Source organism: Cherax quadricarinatus, chromosome 64 (genome assembly GCF_038502225.1).
Source record: "Cherax quadricarinatus isolate ZL_2023a chromosome 64, ASM3850222v1, whole genome shotgun sequence".
NCBI classification, from domain to species: domain Eukaryota; kingdom Metazoa; phylum Arthropoda; class Malacostraca; order Decapoda; family Parastacidae; genus Cherax; species Cherax quadricarinatus.
Genome location: NC_091355.1, coordinates 2,117,127 through 2,134,626, shown reverse-complemented (window position 1 = coordinate 2,134,626; position 17,500 = coordinate 2,117,127). Strand labels below are relative to the sequence as shown.

Genomic DNA, 17,500 nt, shown 5'->3' with positions numbered 1-17,500 from the left:
GAACAATACACAAATAACCCTCACGTACAGAGGAGACGATTCAGTCCCGACTTGAGACCCTCAATTAGTCCCACACTGTTAAACAATCATAGTAACATCTCACAATCTTGTTTAAGGAGTAATTTTACTGGATAATAATTCACCTCAGTGTACATATGTTGAGAAATATATATTTCGTACACTGCATCTTTCAGTGTATATACACTGAGAGGCGTGTATATCTCAGTGTACATACACTGAAGTGTGTATATCCCAGTGTATATACACTGGAAGTTTACTTTAATCCCTGTCTTAGTAAGTGCTAAAATATTCTTGATGTTAGTTCAGAGGTGATAAGTAGTCTTAATGACCCTCGTGTAGTTGACTGTCTCAGACGTAACAAACTTCTGTCGGCTACAAATACCTGCGTCTTTAATACAACTTTCTGTGGTAAAAAAGAATCTACACTTCATGTCTCTCTGGTCTCTCTCTCTTTCTGTCTCTCTGTCTGTGTCTGTCTGTGTCTCTCTCTCTCTCTCTCTCTCTCTCTCTCTCTCTCTCTCTCTCTCTCTCTCTCTCTCCCACACACATTCACTGCTACGCCTTCCTTGCATAGCTGAACCATAAGGGTGAGAGACAAGCAGATTGAGTGCAGGTTATACACTCAACCTGCGTCTTGGCGTCATAAAAGGGTAATTCGGTGAGTCTCAGAAGTCCTCCTCATTACTCATCACACTGTCTATATAATTGTTATCTTTCCTCAGGGAAGATAATTATAAATGTGCGATAACGCTTCCTGACATGTGATAAAGCTTCCTGACGTGTGATAAAGCTTCCTGACGTGTGATAAAGCTTCCTGACATGTGATAAAGCTTCCTGACGTGTGATAAAGCTTCCTGACATGTGATAAAGCTTCCTGACGTGTGATAACGTCTCCTGACGAATTGCATATGCCAATGACGACCCCGCTTAGTAGAGATTTCGGCCATGTCACCCAGGCTTTTCCCTGGCTTGCCCTTCTTGGCAAGACATCTAAGTGTCTTGGGAAGACATCTTAGTGTCTTGGGAAGACATCTTGGCGTCTTTAAGATGCACTCCTTGACGCCATTATGAGACTTCTGATCACACAGGAAAATAAAAGAGATTTTACGAGACAGTAAAAAGATGTTGATGGAAATATGTGGTGGGTTGTTTGTGTCAGTGGTGGGTGAAGACGTGAGGAAGGTGTGGGGGTAGTAGGTTTGGAATGTGGGGGGTGGGAGATGGGTTGTGTGTGTGTGTGTGTGTGTGTGTGTGTGTGTGTGTGTGTGTGAGAGAGAGAGAGAGAGAGAGAGAGAGAGAGAGAGAGAGAGAGAGAGAGAGAGAGAGAGAGAGAGAGAGAGAGAGAGAGAGAGAGAGAGAGAGAGAGAGAGAGAGAGAGAGAGAGAGTCTGATTTGGGGTTGCGGACGAAGTTATGATGTAATAATCTTAGTCGCCAGTTTGTTAACCCCGGAGGGGTGTAACCCAGGGTAACCCAAGCCAAGCAGTGTGGTTTATTGCCGCTGGGGGGCTGAGGTCCTCTTCCCCAGGATGTCAACCACAACAGTCGACTAACCTCCAGGTAAATACTTCTAGGTGAACGGGGCCAACAGGTGTAAGGTGACATCCCTTAGGTAGCTTGTCTCACCCCAGGATCCAACCCAAATTATTTCGACCTAACCTTTGGTGAAACATCACGAGATTGCCTTGACCAGACGTCCGGGGAACACCTTTGCAGAATATGGCCCTAGAAAAAAGGTCTCATCTTGCAAAACAAGGCGTGGGAGACGTCGCCTCAGCGCAAGAACCAGATGAAGATACTCTTGTGTTGATATATTGGCCGGAGTCCACCAGCGCCTCGATCTTCTGTAAGGACGCGAAGCCATCAAAAGCCGACGGTAAATATCATCAAGACACAAAACCAGCCAATTATTGATTACGAGGGAACCAGGGAGAGACGAAGGAGCTAGGGAGAGGAGAGGGATCTAGGGAGAGGAGAGGGAGGCAGGGAGAGGAGAGAGGACACGCTGACTCAGATACCGTGCCAAGTGGCTAGTCTTCGTTCGAGCTGGGGCATAACCTCGGCATTTTAACCCCTCCGTTGACACCCTCCAGGGCAGCCTCGGGGCACTGAAGCTGGCGCTGCTGCTGAAGCATTTCAGGATACATCTCAGAGAGGCGGAGGCCGTGATAATGCGGAAATGAAGGAGACCGCAAGGCAGAAGTAGTGTTGATAACGATAAGGAATTAGCTAGTGTCGTACAAGGTGTCGTCGGCACTGACAGAGTGCCAAGTCAGGGTGAAGATTGACTCCGCCTACAGTGCCAAAGGAGGAGGAGCTTCATCCCTAAGACCACTCCCTGTCTAACCAGGCCCCTCCCTCAGACCTGCGCACGCACTACACCTCTTCAGACCCTCAAATAATAGCCGCCAACGCTAGTATTTAGTGTACTTTGCTCCATCATATGAAGCGCACCTTTCCCAGTGCCTCTTATGCTCCCATTAACCCTTTACCATTCCCCATTCTCCCCCCTCCCCCATTGTCCTCGGATACACTACAACGATGCTGGGTATGTGGCAATGTTATCACGGGCTGGGTAGACCATTAGAGCAGCCCATAGAGTCTGGTATAGCCAAATCTAGAGTATTTGACTATATAGAGCTAGAGACAAGCACAGGGGGTCATAGCAACCTTTCTAGTGCTCTAGATATTTTTTCCTTGCTATGTAGCCTTGATATATTCTATAGTTCTAACTGGGTATACTTCCTGCTCTAGTTCTAACGTGCTCGTTATATTCTTGCTCTAGAATTTAATGCGTCTGCTCTGTACCGTATCCATAGAGCGTTTAATATAGCCGTTATAGGCCTATGCTTGTAGATGAATGGTTCAAAGAACCGACACGTTGTTAAATTAGACACATGTGTCAACTCTTGGGTATTTTTATTGAGGAAACGTTTCGCCACACAGTGGCTTCATCAGTCCATACAAAGGATAAACTTGAAGAACAGGAGGAGAATGAGGTAATCAGTCCCTCAACCTTGAGTCGATGTGGTCAGTCCATCAATCTTGGTATTCTATTCAAGATTGATGGACTGACCACATCGACTCAAGGTTGAGGGACTGATTACCTCATTCTCCTCCTGTTCTTCAAGTTTATCCTTTGTATGGACTAATGAAGCCACTGTGTGGCGAAACGTTTCCTCAATAAAGATACCCAAGAGTTGCACATGTGTCTAATTTAACATAGGCCTATGCTATAGACCTCTCGCTGTGTTAGAGAAGTTTTTACCAATATTAAAGGTGCAATACACAGAACAATAAGCAAATAATCCCCACATAGAGGAATAAAAGTTATGACGACTTTTCGGTCAGACTCGTCGGATCGAAACGTCGTTATAAGTACCATTCTATGTGCAGGTTATTTATGTATTGCTCCAGACACAGTATTGTACATCTTTAGTCTTGTACACTGAACAATCTTTACCCTGGACAACGTTTCGCTCTGTGTTGAGCTTTATCAAGTCAGGATAAAGCTCTACGTAGAGTGAAACGTTGCTCGTTTTTGACAAATTAGATTCTATTTCCCGTAGAGTTTCTTCCACTTTTATGGAAGATGCTTTTTGCTGGTACGAATAGTTCTCTAGATCGTCATTCTAGATTTCTAAAAGTCAATTAAGTTCTGTTTGGTGTTGATGTATAAAGGAAAAAATCCCGTCATGCAATTATAGTTTTTCAGGCGAGAGAAAAAATGGAAAAATCGGTGAAAGTTTTTCGAGTGAGATTAATCTTAGTGTTTATATTTTTCTGGCACAGTGAGATCGCGGTAAAAACCGCGATCAGTGCGTAATCGCGATGTACAAGTCTCTATGGTTCTAGCGCTCCTACTGAATACACGACGGAGTCCACCGCGAACAGAGGGACACGACGGAAGCGCGATCTTTTGCTGTGATAGTGCGCGAACATTGCTCTCCTTCGCGACTGTATCGTTCCTCGCGAAGTTGTAAATGCGTGTGGAGTGGTGGAGGCTCGATCCACTGTACGTGTGTATGTCATTTAACACAAGGAGTGTTGGAGGCTTGACCCACCGTCCGCTATTCGACGGTCAGTCTCTTACCAAGCTGTCACCTTCACCGCCTCGTTCACAAACGTGAAGGCAGAAAAGCGTATTTCTGTGGCCACAAACGCAATTAGCGACCGACTGCAGGAGCGCACGGAAGCCAGGTGCGGATTGCGTTTTGCACTGAGCGATTCGCGTAGCCCCGCAGATCTGAAGCTGCGGTTGTCAACGGAAATATACGGTTGCAGTTGGGACCTCAACGAGGCACACGAGACCGCAATAAGGCAGGCGGAACCGCAATAAGGCAGGTGAAACCGCAGTAAGGCAGGCGGAACCGCAATAAGGCAGGCGGAACCGCAATAAGGCAGGTGAAACCGCAATAAGGCAGGTGAAACCGCAATAAGGCAGGTGAAACCGCAGTAAATTAGGCAGAACCGCAATAAGGCAGCTGAATATGGCCGCAGATAGACATATTGACGTAGACCTGTGATCGCAAATAGACAGTTGACAGCAGAGATACAGAATTGATCACAGATAGGCAATTATGACTGCAGATAGACAGAATTGACAACAGATAAAAAAAATCGATCGCGATAATATTCTTGAACTCCGCCTAAGATACCGTGAAATCGCGAATAAATCAAACTGCGACCGTGAAGTCAAGCTACTAGGGCTACGAAATTAATAATTTAACAAATCCGATCGCGAATGATTCGCTGAGGTCGCGAATGATTCGCTGAGGTCGCGAATGATTCGCTGAGGTTGTGAATGATTCGCTGAGGCCGCGAATGATTCGCTGAGGTCGCGAATGATTCGCTGAGGTCGCGAATGATTCGCTGAGGTCGCGAATGATTCGCTGAGGTCGCGAATGATTCGCTGAGGTCGCGAATGATTCGCTGAGGTCGCGAATGATTCGCTGAGGTCGTGAATGATTCGCTGAGGTCGCGAATGATTCGCTGAGGTTGCAAATGATTCGCTGAAGCCGCGAATAAATCGCTGAGGTTACGGATAATCACAAAGATCGCGAAACGTCCATTGCGATCGCGTGCCCCCATCACCAGCACGGACGACCACCGCGACCGCAAAATAACCTAGCAAGATACGCAAATATCGCGCCCGCGAAAAGCCGGCCAGAATTTTAAGGAAAATATTTTCGCAGCTTAAAAAGCGTAAAAACGCGAATATATCGCGAAATAAGTGTCTACGAGTAACCGCAATCTAAGAGATCGCGGTCTTCTTAGACAGTACAAAATAATTCAAATCGACTATACAATGACCTAAAATGTGTAATTGGTTCGAACCTACTGATATTTGGCTTCGAAATTTGTTAAAATGGGCCTAAGAGGGTCGGTCCTAGACTAGGCCTAAATAAAAAATTAATATAGAGAGGAGAGTAAAGTATATAACCAAAACAGTTTGTCTATCTTTATTTTCCTTTACTGGGAATTAATAAAAAAATAGTAATCCTGTCAGAGTGCAAAAGGTTTATCAGACTTCCGGTTCACACTTTTCTCTCGCGGGACACCTTTCTCTCACAGGACATTTCTCCCTCACATGGCATCCTTCACAGGGAACCTCCCTCTCACAGGGCACCTTTCTCTCTCTCACAAGACTTCTCTCACAGGACATCTCTCACAGGGCACCTTTCTCTCACAGGACACCTTTCTCCCTCACAGGGCATCTTTCACAGGGAGCCTCTCTCACAGGGCACCTTTCTCTCTCTCGCAGGACATCTCTCACAGGGAACCTTTCTCTCACAGGGAACCTTTCTCTCACAGGGAACCTTTTTCTCACAGGACACCTTTCTCTCACAGGACACCTTTCTCTCTCTCGCAGGACATCTCTCACAGGGAACCTTTCTCTCACAGGGAACCTTTCTCTCGCAGGGAACCTTTCTCTCGCAGGGAACCTTTTTCTCACAGGACACCTTTCTCTCACAGGGCATCTTTCACAGGGAGCCTCTCTCACTGGACACCTTTCTCTCTCTCACAGGACATCTCTTACAGGACATCTCTCTCTCACACATCTCTCACTGGGCACCTTTCTCCCACAGGACACTTTTCTCCCACAGGATATCTTTCACAGCATCAGTGTGCGAAACGTCTGAATTAAAGCTCCCTCTTTTATAGGTGTCCAAACCTTACCTGTCTTATTTTTTAACATTTCGAGCCTTTAAAAGTGATAACGGTCCGTATAGGAGCGAAACATCGAATCAATACATCGCAATACTGTTCAGTATAGGCGACGCAATACTTATATTTTAAAACAGTGTTCGTTGTATTAAGCAATTTTGATACCTTAGTTCTCCAGGTTACGATATCACAGGTGATAACAATGACGGGCCAGGAGCTGAGACTCTACCCCTGCAACAACAAATGTTATCTCAAGCTCGATCAGTAGCGCATTCGTACCGTGGATCGATCCCCGGTACGGCTGGAAACATTAGAACGTGTTTCCTTAAGACACCTGCTGTCCATATTCACCTATCAGTAAAATAGGTACCTGGGTGTTAGTGGACTGGTGTGGGTCGCATCCTGGGGACAAAACTGACCTAATTTGCCTGAAATGCTCCGCATAACAAGCGGTTTTCTGTATAGTAGTATATCATTGGTGTCAGCTATGGTTTGTATAAGTTGTATCATACACCCTTAGACAAAGATTATTATTAATTATTATAAGCATCGAGGAGGAGAGAAAATGGATGGAAACTGATAAAATTTGCAACTGAAGATGGTTAAGTTGAAACCGTGTAAAAAATAAAAAAAAAATGATAATGCCTAAAGAATTTACCGCCAGAATTAATCTTAGTCTAGAAATTAGAAAGCAGCTTGCTAATTGTTCTAGGTTATTGAGGGAGTGTAGACAGCAGCAATGTGTCGAAAACGGAATAAAGAAGAATGACGGAGTAAGGATAGAGGAAGAACACGTGAGGTGATTAAAACGTAAGATGGAGAACACTGAAGAACATCCACCGGGAAAGAGATTATATTTAGATTTGGCCACCGAAGTTGCTAGTTTATTGTGCACCGAATGTCTATCCTGTGGAGGGTAGCGCCAGAGCATATGGATATACAAAAGGCCTAGGAACTAGGCCCCCAAAAGGGGTCAACACACATACACAAACCTAGGAACTAGACCCTAAAGAGGTCAACAGATATACAAAAGCCTAGGAAGTAGACCCCAAAGGGTCAACACGCACACAAAAGCCTAGGAAGAAGATCCCAAAGGGTCAACACGCACACAAAAGCCTAGGAAGAAGATCCCAAAGGGTCAACACGCACACAAAAGCCTAGGAAGAAGATCCCAAAGGGTCAACACGCACACAAAAGCCTAGGAAGAAGATCCCAAAGGGTCAACACGCACACAAAAGCCTAGGAAGTAGACCCCAAAGGGTCAACACGCACACAAAAGCCTAGGAAGAAGATCCCAAAGGGTCAACACGCACACAAAAGCCTAGGAAGAAGATCCCAAAGGGTCAACACGCACACAAAAGCCTAGGAAGAAGATCCCATTAAAGGTCAAGAGATATACAAAAAACCTAGGAACTAGACCGCAAAAGGCCTAGGAATTGGTAAACATGAGAGATAAACACAGGCCATTGAAAATAACACGTTACGCATAAGGAAAAAAATGATAAAAAATAAGAAATCTGAAGGGAAAAAACAATAGCAATCCGTCGGGTTATATAAATTAGACAGAACCTTCCAGTGGAGGTTCAAGTGTATATAAATCTTCTATAACAACTGCTAAGAATTTGAATAACGACAGTAGGAAGCATCCATTACTGAGTGACAACATTACTGACCCGAATAGACTAAAAGAAGTTATGGGGGAGCGCTAAACCTGTAGCGATTATACAGCTCCTGGGAAGGGTAGCGGGGTTGGGGTGGAAGGCATTCAGTCTCAGTTCAGGGTACTGGAGCACAGATCCAATTCCCTAGATCAAGAGCCCTTCACCAGCGTCAAGGAAACCTCCCTTGAGGGTGTAAAAGAAATAGCGAGATAGACATATTGCTGCGGATTCTATAGAGTATGATAGATGGAGTAATTCCAGAAACACCAGAAATAAGGAACATTATTAAGGAAAATAACTCAGTTATCGTCTGAAAGTCAACAGGAAAAACTGTTTTAAATGAAGCTATATATTAGGGAAAGCTACTCAGTGTAGAGAAGAGAAAGTAGGGAAGATAGTGAGAAGAAAAAGTAGAGAAGAAAGTATAGAGAGGAGGGAGTAGGGAAGAAAAGAGGACAGGAAATATTGCTAAAAAAAAAAATACAAAGCAAACATAGAAACCCACAGTAGACTGAGAATGGTGCAGGAGGAAGCGAAATGTCGTGGTGAGAGACTATACAAGTTACGAAAAGTGAAATACAAAAATAATATTGTATTAATGTTGGTAGAATTACCGATATGTTGGATAATAGGACACAAATGCAACTAATGTGACATTTTATTGTGGCAACGTTTCGCTCTCCAGGAGCTTTGTTAAGCCCTTGTAACGGCTTGACAAAGCTCCTGGAGAGCGAAACGTTGCCACGATAAAATGTCACATGACTTGCACCTGCGTCCTTCTACCGAACAAAAAAGAATGATAGAACCAATGGTAAGATTACTTACAACAAGAATATTAGTAAGAATGGTATCATTACCTACAACAAGAATATTAGTAAGAATGGTATCATTACCTACAACAAAAATATTAGTAAGAATGGTATCATTACCTACAACAAGAATATTAGTAAGAATGGTATCATTACCTACAACAAAAATATTAGTAAGAATGGTATCATTACCTACAACAAGAATATTAGTAAGAATGGTATCATTACCTACAACAAGAATATTAGTAAGAATGGTATCATTACCTACAACAAGAATATTAGTAAGAATGGTATCATTACCTACAACAAGAATATTAGTAAGAATGATATCATTACCTACAACAAGAATATTAGTAAGAATGGTATCATTACCTACAACAAGAATATTAGTAAGAATGGTAGCATTACCTACAACAAGAATATTAGTAAGAATGGTATCATTACCTACAACAAGAATATTAGTAAGAATGGTAGCATTACCTACAACAAGAATATTAGTAAGAATGGTAGCATTACCTACAACAAAAATATTAGTAAGAATGGTAGCATTACCTACAACAAGAATATTAGTAAGAATGGTAGCATTACCTACAACAAAAATATTAGTAAGAATGGTATCATTACCTACAACAAGAATATTAGTAAGAATGGTAGCATTACCTACAACAAAAATATTAGTAAGAATGGTATCATTACCTACAAGAATATTAGTAAGAATGATATCATTACCTACAACAAGAATATTAGTAAGAATGGTATCATTACCTACAACAAAAATATTAGTAAGAATGGTATCATTACCTACAAGAATATTAGTAAGAATAGTATCATTACCTACAACAAAAATATTAGTAAGAATGGTATCATTACCTACAAGAATATTAGTAAGAATGGTATCATTACCTACAACAAAAATATTAGTAAGAATGGTATCATTACCTACAAGAATATTAGTAAGAATGGTATCATTACCTACAACAAGAATATTAGTAAGAATGGTATCATTACCTACAACAAAAATATTAGTAAGAATGGTAGCATTACCTACAACAAGAATATTAGTAAGAATGGTATCATTACCTACAACAAGAATATTAGTAAGCATGGTATCATTACCTACAACAAAAATATTAGTAAGAATGGTATCATTACCTACAACAAGAATATTAGTAAGCATGGTATCATTACCTACAACAAAAATATTAGTAAGAATGGTATCATTACCTACAACAAGAATATTAGTAAGAATGGTATCATTACCTACAACAAAAATGTTAGTAAGAATGGTATCATTACCTACAAGAATATTAGTAAGAATGGTATCATTACCTACAACAAAAATATTAGTAAGAATGGTATCATTACCTACAACAAAAATATTAGTAAGAATGGTAGCATTACCTACAACAAAAATATTAGTAAGAATGGTAGCATTACCTACAAAATGGACACAATATACACAAGTTGTATCTGTGTCCAGTTACCTAATAACAAATATGTTGATATTTCTTCAGTCAAATACAGAAAAAAATGAGAAACTCTTAATAGTAATTATGTTCATAATTATTATAATCATGGGAGAGAGACGAGAGTTTGAGATAAACGAGACATTACATAATATATTAAGTTGACCACTGATGAAAAATAATTTAAAATTTTCTCTCTCTCTCTCTCTCTCTCTCTCTCTCTCTCTTTTCTTTTAGTGCCCTGAGATTTCCATTATATATAATTCGGGCAGCTTATAATGTTGGAATTAAAAATAAATGGTCAGTGGAAGGCCTTAGATAATGAGAGTATTTGTGCACCAAAACAGAGAGGATGCAACAAGAGTGAGAGAAGGTGAGGTAAAGTGCGTCAGGGAACAGCACAAGTGTTTCCTGAGTGAGAGAAGATTAGGTAAAGTGCGTCAGAGAACAGCACAAGTGTTTCCTGAGTGAGAGAAGATTAGGTAAAGTGCGTCAGAGAACAGCACAAGTGTTTCCTGAGAGAAGGTTAGGTAGGTAAAGTGCGTCAGGGAACAGCACAAGTGTTTCCTGAGAGAAGGTTAGGTAGGTAAAGTGCGTCAGGGAACAGGACAAGTGTTTCCTGAGAGAGAGAAGGTTAGGTAGGTAAAGTGCGTCAGGGAACAGCACAAGTGTTTCCTGAGTGAGAGAAGGTTAGGTAGGTAAAGTGCGTCAGGGAACAGCACAAGTGTTTCCTGAGTGAGAGAAGGTTAGGTAGGTAAAGTGCGTCAGGGAACAGCACAAGTGTTTCCTGAGTGAGAGAAGGTTAGGTAGGTAAAGTGCGTCAGGGAACAGCACAAGTGTTTCCTGAATAAAGTTATGAACACAAATGATCTTAATTCACTTGGATAAATTAATCACCCTCAGAAATAACACACTTTTACATACAACTTATACCAAGAAATACGTAAACATGAACGATAAGACTACGGGAACTCGGTGATCAAAAATATATTATTTTCGATACAGTGACTGAAATAAGGTGTTGCAGGAGACAAACAGAAATAATCTGTACACAGACTTGTGCAATATATTAATAAAAATAACCAGTTTATTCCAAAAAGTAATTTAAGGCAAGATATATAAGATTAGTTTAATATGCTAAAAAATATGAAAAAAAAAACAAACTTTATAATTAATAGAGCAAGCGGACACCCCCCTCCCCCCCCAAAAAAAAACCCTGAAAAATCAAGCAAAGACAAATGAATATATGAAAGGAAGGAGAGAGTAAATAATTATGAAAAGGAAATAACATACAATAACAAAACAGAATTATTGTTTTTAATTCAAATTCGTAAAAAAAAGTCAATTAAATGATTTAGAAAAATGGCAAGGTGAAGACTGAGAAGCTTGTGCAATGTTTGAGTTTGGTCTTGATAGACAGTAGACAGAAAAGTGTGTGTGTTTACAAGAATGTAAACACATTCAGTGTGGTGGGTTCTGATACCTGAAATGGAGGATCCTGTGATAATTTAAGTGATGAAATCCCCCACTAACTCACAACAAAATCCCCCCACTAACTCACAACAAAATCCCCCCACTAACTCACAACAAAATCCCCCCACTAACTCACAACAAAATCCCCCCACTAACTCACAACAAAATCCCCCCCACTAACTCACAACAAAATCCCCCACTAACTCACAACAAAATCCCCCCACTAACTCAACAAAATTCCCCACTAACTCACAACAAAATCCCCCCACTAACAACAAAATCCCCCACTAACTCACAACAAAATCCTCCACTAACTCACAACAAAATCCCCCACTAACTCACAACAAAATCCCCCACTAACTCACAACAAAATCCCCCACTAACAACAAAATCCCCCACTAACAACAAAATCCCCCACTAACTCACAACAAAATCCCCCCAGTAACTCACAACAAAATCCCCCCACTAACAACAAAATCCAAGGTGAAGAATTAGACACATGTGCAACATCTGGGGATGTTTATCTGTAGACATTTCGCCCACCAGTGACTTCATCAGTACAACACAAGAGCATAATGTGAAGAAATATAGAGAATATGAAGTAATCAGTCCCTCGGCCTCGGAGTTACTGAAGAACATCTTAGTCTTCAAAATTATGGTATTCTTCTGACGTCAGTACCTTCTAGCTGACGTCAGTACGTCATTATCACTCGCGTTAGCACGCCATTATCACTGACGTCAATACGTCATTATCACTGACGCCAGCATGTCATTATCACCGACGTCAGCACGTCATTATCACTGACGTCAGCACGTCATTATCACTGACGTCAGCACGTCATTATCACTGACGTCAGCACGTCATTATCACTGACGTCAGCACGTCATTATCACTGATGCCAGCATGTCATTATCACCGACGTCAGCACGTCATTATCACTGACGTCAGCACATCACTGACGTCAGCACATTATCACTGACGTCAGCACATTATCACTGACGTCAGCACATTATCACTGACGTCAGCACATCATTATCACTTCCTCACTAACCTAGACGTCACTATAAATATACCAGCAACACTGCCAAACGTCAAAATGACTATACACACTGAGACGTGTGTATGCCTCTATGTATACCTCCGAATACCGCTAACAACGTATACCTCTGCATACATGCTAAGAAGAATTTATATACCTATTATACACGCTGAGAAATATGTATATTTCTTCGTATATGCGTTGCAAAGTGTGTACAACTGAGCATACACTGAGAAGTGTATATACGCCGAGAAGTGTATATTCCTACGTACATATGCTGAGAAGTTTGCCTATATCTGTATGTAAGCTGAGAAATGTGTATAACTCTGAGTATACCTTTTTGTATATACACTGAGAAGTGTATATAGTTACTGTATACAAGATGAGAAGTGTGATTACCGCTGTACATACTCTAAGATGTATAACTCCGTACATACGCTGTGAAGTGTGTATACCACTGCGTATATACCCAGAAATGTGTATACCTTAATACACATAAACCGCAAAAATTGTGAATGTCTGATTACACACCGAGAGATATGTACTATATATATATATATATATATATATATATATATATATATATATATATATATATATATATATATATATAAATATAGGGAGGTACCACCTCTATAACGGGACTGGGGACCCTCATCCTCAGAGAAGACAATAAACGTACCTCAGGGAAAACTCAAGATTCTCCCTTGAGCTGTTTGAATATTTTCTTCTCCTACCACCCCCCATATTTTATATTCTATGTGAACATTTATTAATATACAGAATACATTTACAGAAAACACAAACATGAATACAATGGTACAATGTATTAAAGATTATGAATTTCCTCCAGCTCCTAAGAGGCTGGACGCGAGCCAAGTATGCAGCAAGCATTTCCCCTCTGGATGGCCACGCTGAGGCGCTGGAACATGAAAGTGGCTACTCTTGGGTCCCTGGTGGTGTCGATGAGTCTGGAACCCAATTCTTTAAGGAAACGTGTGGCATTATTTCCCCATGATCCCAAGGTCTCTGATCCCACTGGGACAAATTGATACTGTTGACTTATATATATATATATATATATATATATATATATATATATATATATATATATATGTGTGTGTGTGTGTGTGTGTGTGTGTGTGTGTGTGTGTGTGTGTGTGTGTGTGTGTGTGTGTGTGTGTGTGTGTGTGTGTGTGTGTGAAAATAATCGTGCCAGAGTGCAAAACATTTATCCAGCTTCCGTTAATGTGATGGGTCATAAAAGACATAACCAGATCACTACTAATGGCCTCTAACTAAAGGAAAATGGCCCCCAAATTATGAATATTTGCCCAGGTGGCACCTGTAAAGGCCTTGTTTGCATTCATAGGCGCTAATTACCCTAACTCTGAGAATGAAGAACCACATCATTGCTGAGGTTAATTATCTCTCAGTTCCTAATTGAAGCCACCGGCCAGTAATTAGGTGCAACTAAGGGTCATCAAGACACATAGCGCTTAATTATGAACCCGGAATTACCATAATGATCTCCTACTAATAATCATAAACATAAATAACTCAAATTCCTAATGATCAGAGGATAGCAAGTTGGGAACTTCTTTTTTTGAGGGCTTTTGATCCAAGGAACCGAAGCTTCCCTCACCTTGGATCCAACCTGATTATTTCCTTGTTCCCCAGGCGCTGTATCATCCATCCAGGTTTAGCGCTTTCTCATAATAAAATTAAATAACAACAATAATAATAATAATAATAATAATACTAATAATAATACTAATAATAATAATACTAATAACCATAATAATAATAATAATAATGGCGGGAGACGGCCGCTGAAGAGAAAAATATAATTATCAGTCAGGGAAAAACGCTAAATCCGTAGGGGTCATGCAACGACTGGTGAAATGAGAGAGCACCTGACTCGACCCAAGGATGGGAGGGACAACTTCAATTCCTTGGATTCAGAGCCCATAGCCAGCACCGAGAAACCTCCCTTGAGGGAAGGGGAATGTGAGTGGATTCTTTTCTTTTGGCCCATGGAGGTCTGTAGGAGATAGTGGAGGTGTGTAGGAGATCGTGGAGGTGTGTAGGAGATCGTGGAGGTCTGTAGGAGATCGTGGAGGTCTGTAGGAGATCGTGGAGGTCTGTAGGAGATCGTGGAGGTGTGTAGGAGATCGTGGAGGTGTGTAGGAGATCGTGGAGGTCTGTAGGAGATCGTGGAGGTCTGTAGGAGATCGTGGAGGTCTGTAGGAGATCGTGGAGGTCTGTAGGAGATCGTGGAGGTCTGTAGGAGATCGTGGAGGTCTGTAGGAGATCGTGGAGGTCTGTAGGAGATCGTGGAGGTCTGTAGGAGATCGTGGAGGTCTGTAGGAGATCGTGGAGGTCTGTAGGAGATCGTGGAGATGTGTAGGAGATCGTGGAGGTGTGTAGGAGATCGTGGAGGTGTGTAGGAGATCGTGGAGGTCTGCAGAAGATCGTGGAGGTGTGTAGGAGATCGTGGAGGTCTGCAGAAGATCGTGGAGGTGTGTAGGAGATCGTGGAGGTCTGCAGAAGATCGTGGAGGTGTGTAGGAGATCGTGGAGGTCTGCAGAAGATCGTGGAGGTGTGTAGGAGATCGTGGAGGTCTGCAGGAGATCGTGGAGGTCTGCAGGAGATCGTGGAGGTCTGCAGGAGATCGTGGAGGTCTGCAGGAGATCGTGGAGGTCTGCAGGAGATCGTGGAGGTCTGCAGGAGATCGTGGAGGTCTGCAGGAGATCGTGGAGGTCTGCAGGAGATCGTGGAGGTCTGCAGGAGATCGTGGAGGTCTGCAGGAGATCGTGGAGGTCTGCAGGAGATCGTGGAGGTCTGCAGGAGATCGTGGAGGTCTGCAGGAGATCGTGGAGGTCTGCAGGAGATCGTGGAGGTCTGTAGGAGACCGTGGAGGTCTGCAGGAGATCGTGGAGGTCTGCAGGAGATCGTGGAGGTCTGGAGGAGATCGTGGAGGTCTGGAGGAGATCGTGGAGGTCTGGAGGAGATCGTGGAGGTGTGTAGGAGATCGTGGAGGTCTGCAGGAGATCGTGGAGGTCTGTAGGAGACCGTGGAGGTCAGTAGGAGATCGTGGAGGTCTGCAGGAGATCGTGGAGGTCTGCAGGAGATCGTGGAGGTCTGCAGGAGATCGTGGAGGTCTGCAGGAGATCGTGGAGGTCTGCAGGAGATCGTGGAGGTCTGCAGGAGATCGTGGAGGTCTGCAGGAGATCGTGGAGGTCTGCAGGAGATCGTGGAGGTCTGCAGGAGATCGTGGAGGTCTGCAGGAGATCGTGAAGATCTGCAGAAGATCGTGGAGGTCTGTAGGAGATCGTGGAGGTCTGTAGGAGATCGTGGAGGTCTGTAGGAGATCGTGGAGGTCTGTAGGAGATCGTGGAGGTCTGCAGGAGATCGTGGAGGTCTGCAGGAGATCGTGGAGGTCTGTAGGAGACCGTGGAGGTCAGTAGGAGACCGTGGAGGTCTGCACGAGACCGTGGAGGTCTGCACGAGACCGCGGAGGTCTGCACGAGACCGCGGAGGTCTGCACGAGACCGCGGAGGTCTGCACGAGACCGCGGAGGTCTGCACGAGACCGCGGAGGTCTGCACGAGACCGCGGAGGTCTGCACGAGACCGCGGAGGTCTGCACGAGACCGCGGAGGTCTGCACGAGACCGCGGAGGTCTGCACGAGACCGCGGAGGTCTGCACGAGACCGCGGAGGTCTTCACGAGACCGCGGAGGTCTGCACGAGACCGCGGAGGTCTGTAGGAGACCATTCAGGTCTGTAGGAGACCATGGAGGTCTGCAAGAGACCGTGGAGGTCTGTAGGAGACCGTGGAGGTCTGCAGAAGACCGTGGAGGTCTGCAGGAGACCGTGGAGGTCTGCAGGAGACCGTGGAGGTCTGCAGGAGACCGTGGAGGTCTGCAGGAGACCGTGGATGTCTGCCCGAGACCGTGGAGGTCTGCAGGAGACCATGGAGGTCTGCAAGAGACCGTGGAGGTCTGCAAGAGACCCGTGGAGGCCTGAAGGAGACCGTGGAGGTCTGCAAGAGACCGTGGAGGTCTGCAGGAGGCCGTGGAGGTCTGCAGGAGACCGTGGAGGTCTGCAGGAGGCCGTGGAGGTCTGCAGGAGACCGTGGAGGTCTGCAGGAGACCGTGGAGGTCTGCAGGAGACCGTGGAGGAAGTCTCTAGCGCCGCGGAGACCGAAACCAAGCAAGCATCGATAGTACTGTGACTCCCGTCGCAGACGGCGTCCCAGACGCTACTCAAACGAGGGACACGAACGGGAGATCCCCTTACGTAGTCCATCTACTTGCCGTAATGTACCTGTCGAACAGCGAGATATACAAATCTCTCAGTGTATATACACTGAGATACACACACACACACCTTTGTTTGTGTCTATATATTTGGCTGTCTGTAATATATATATATATATATATATGTGTGTGTGTGTGTGTGTATAATTTATATAATGATACAGTATCCTGTTGACAATACAAATATGTCGGCCAAATTAACACAAATATTCATATGAAACACCTGGGTATCTTTATTGTATAGACGTTTCTGCAACCAGCAGTGGCTTTATCTATACAGTACAGACGACTGTAGAGGTAGAAGACGAGGTAATCAGTCCCTCAGCCGAGAAGCAGGTGTTCAGTACCACAGTCTTGACAAATCTGAAGCACAGATAGTACTCTGAGGTCTTTAGTAAAGGCTGGTCTCTCTGAAGAGTCCAAACGTCTAGGCGAGTACAAATAGGAAGCACTTCTGTCTGGCGCTCATCAGACGGAGGATCAAGCCTCCACCACGTCTTGCCCTGAATGGCCCACATAGTTTTAGCACGAGTTCTATTTT

General features: G+C 43.5%; 1 long non-coding RNA gene across 1 annotated transcript in view; it reads right to left on the bottom strand.

The window, feature by feature from the left end:
* LOC138854598 (uncharacterized) overlaps positions 1-17,500 on the bottom strand; it is a 79,720-nt gene that overhangs the window by 25,859 nt on the left and 36,361 nt on the right. The window lies entirely within an intron of this gene.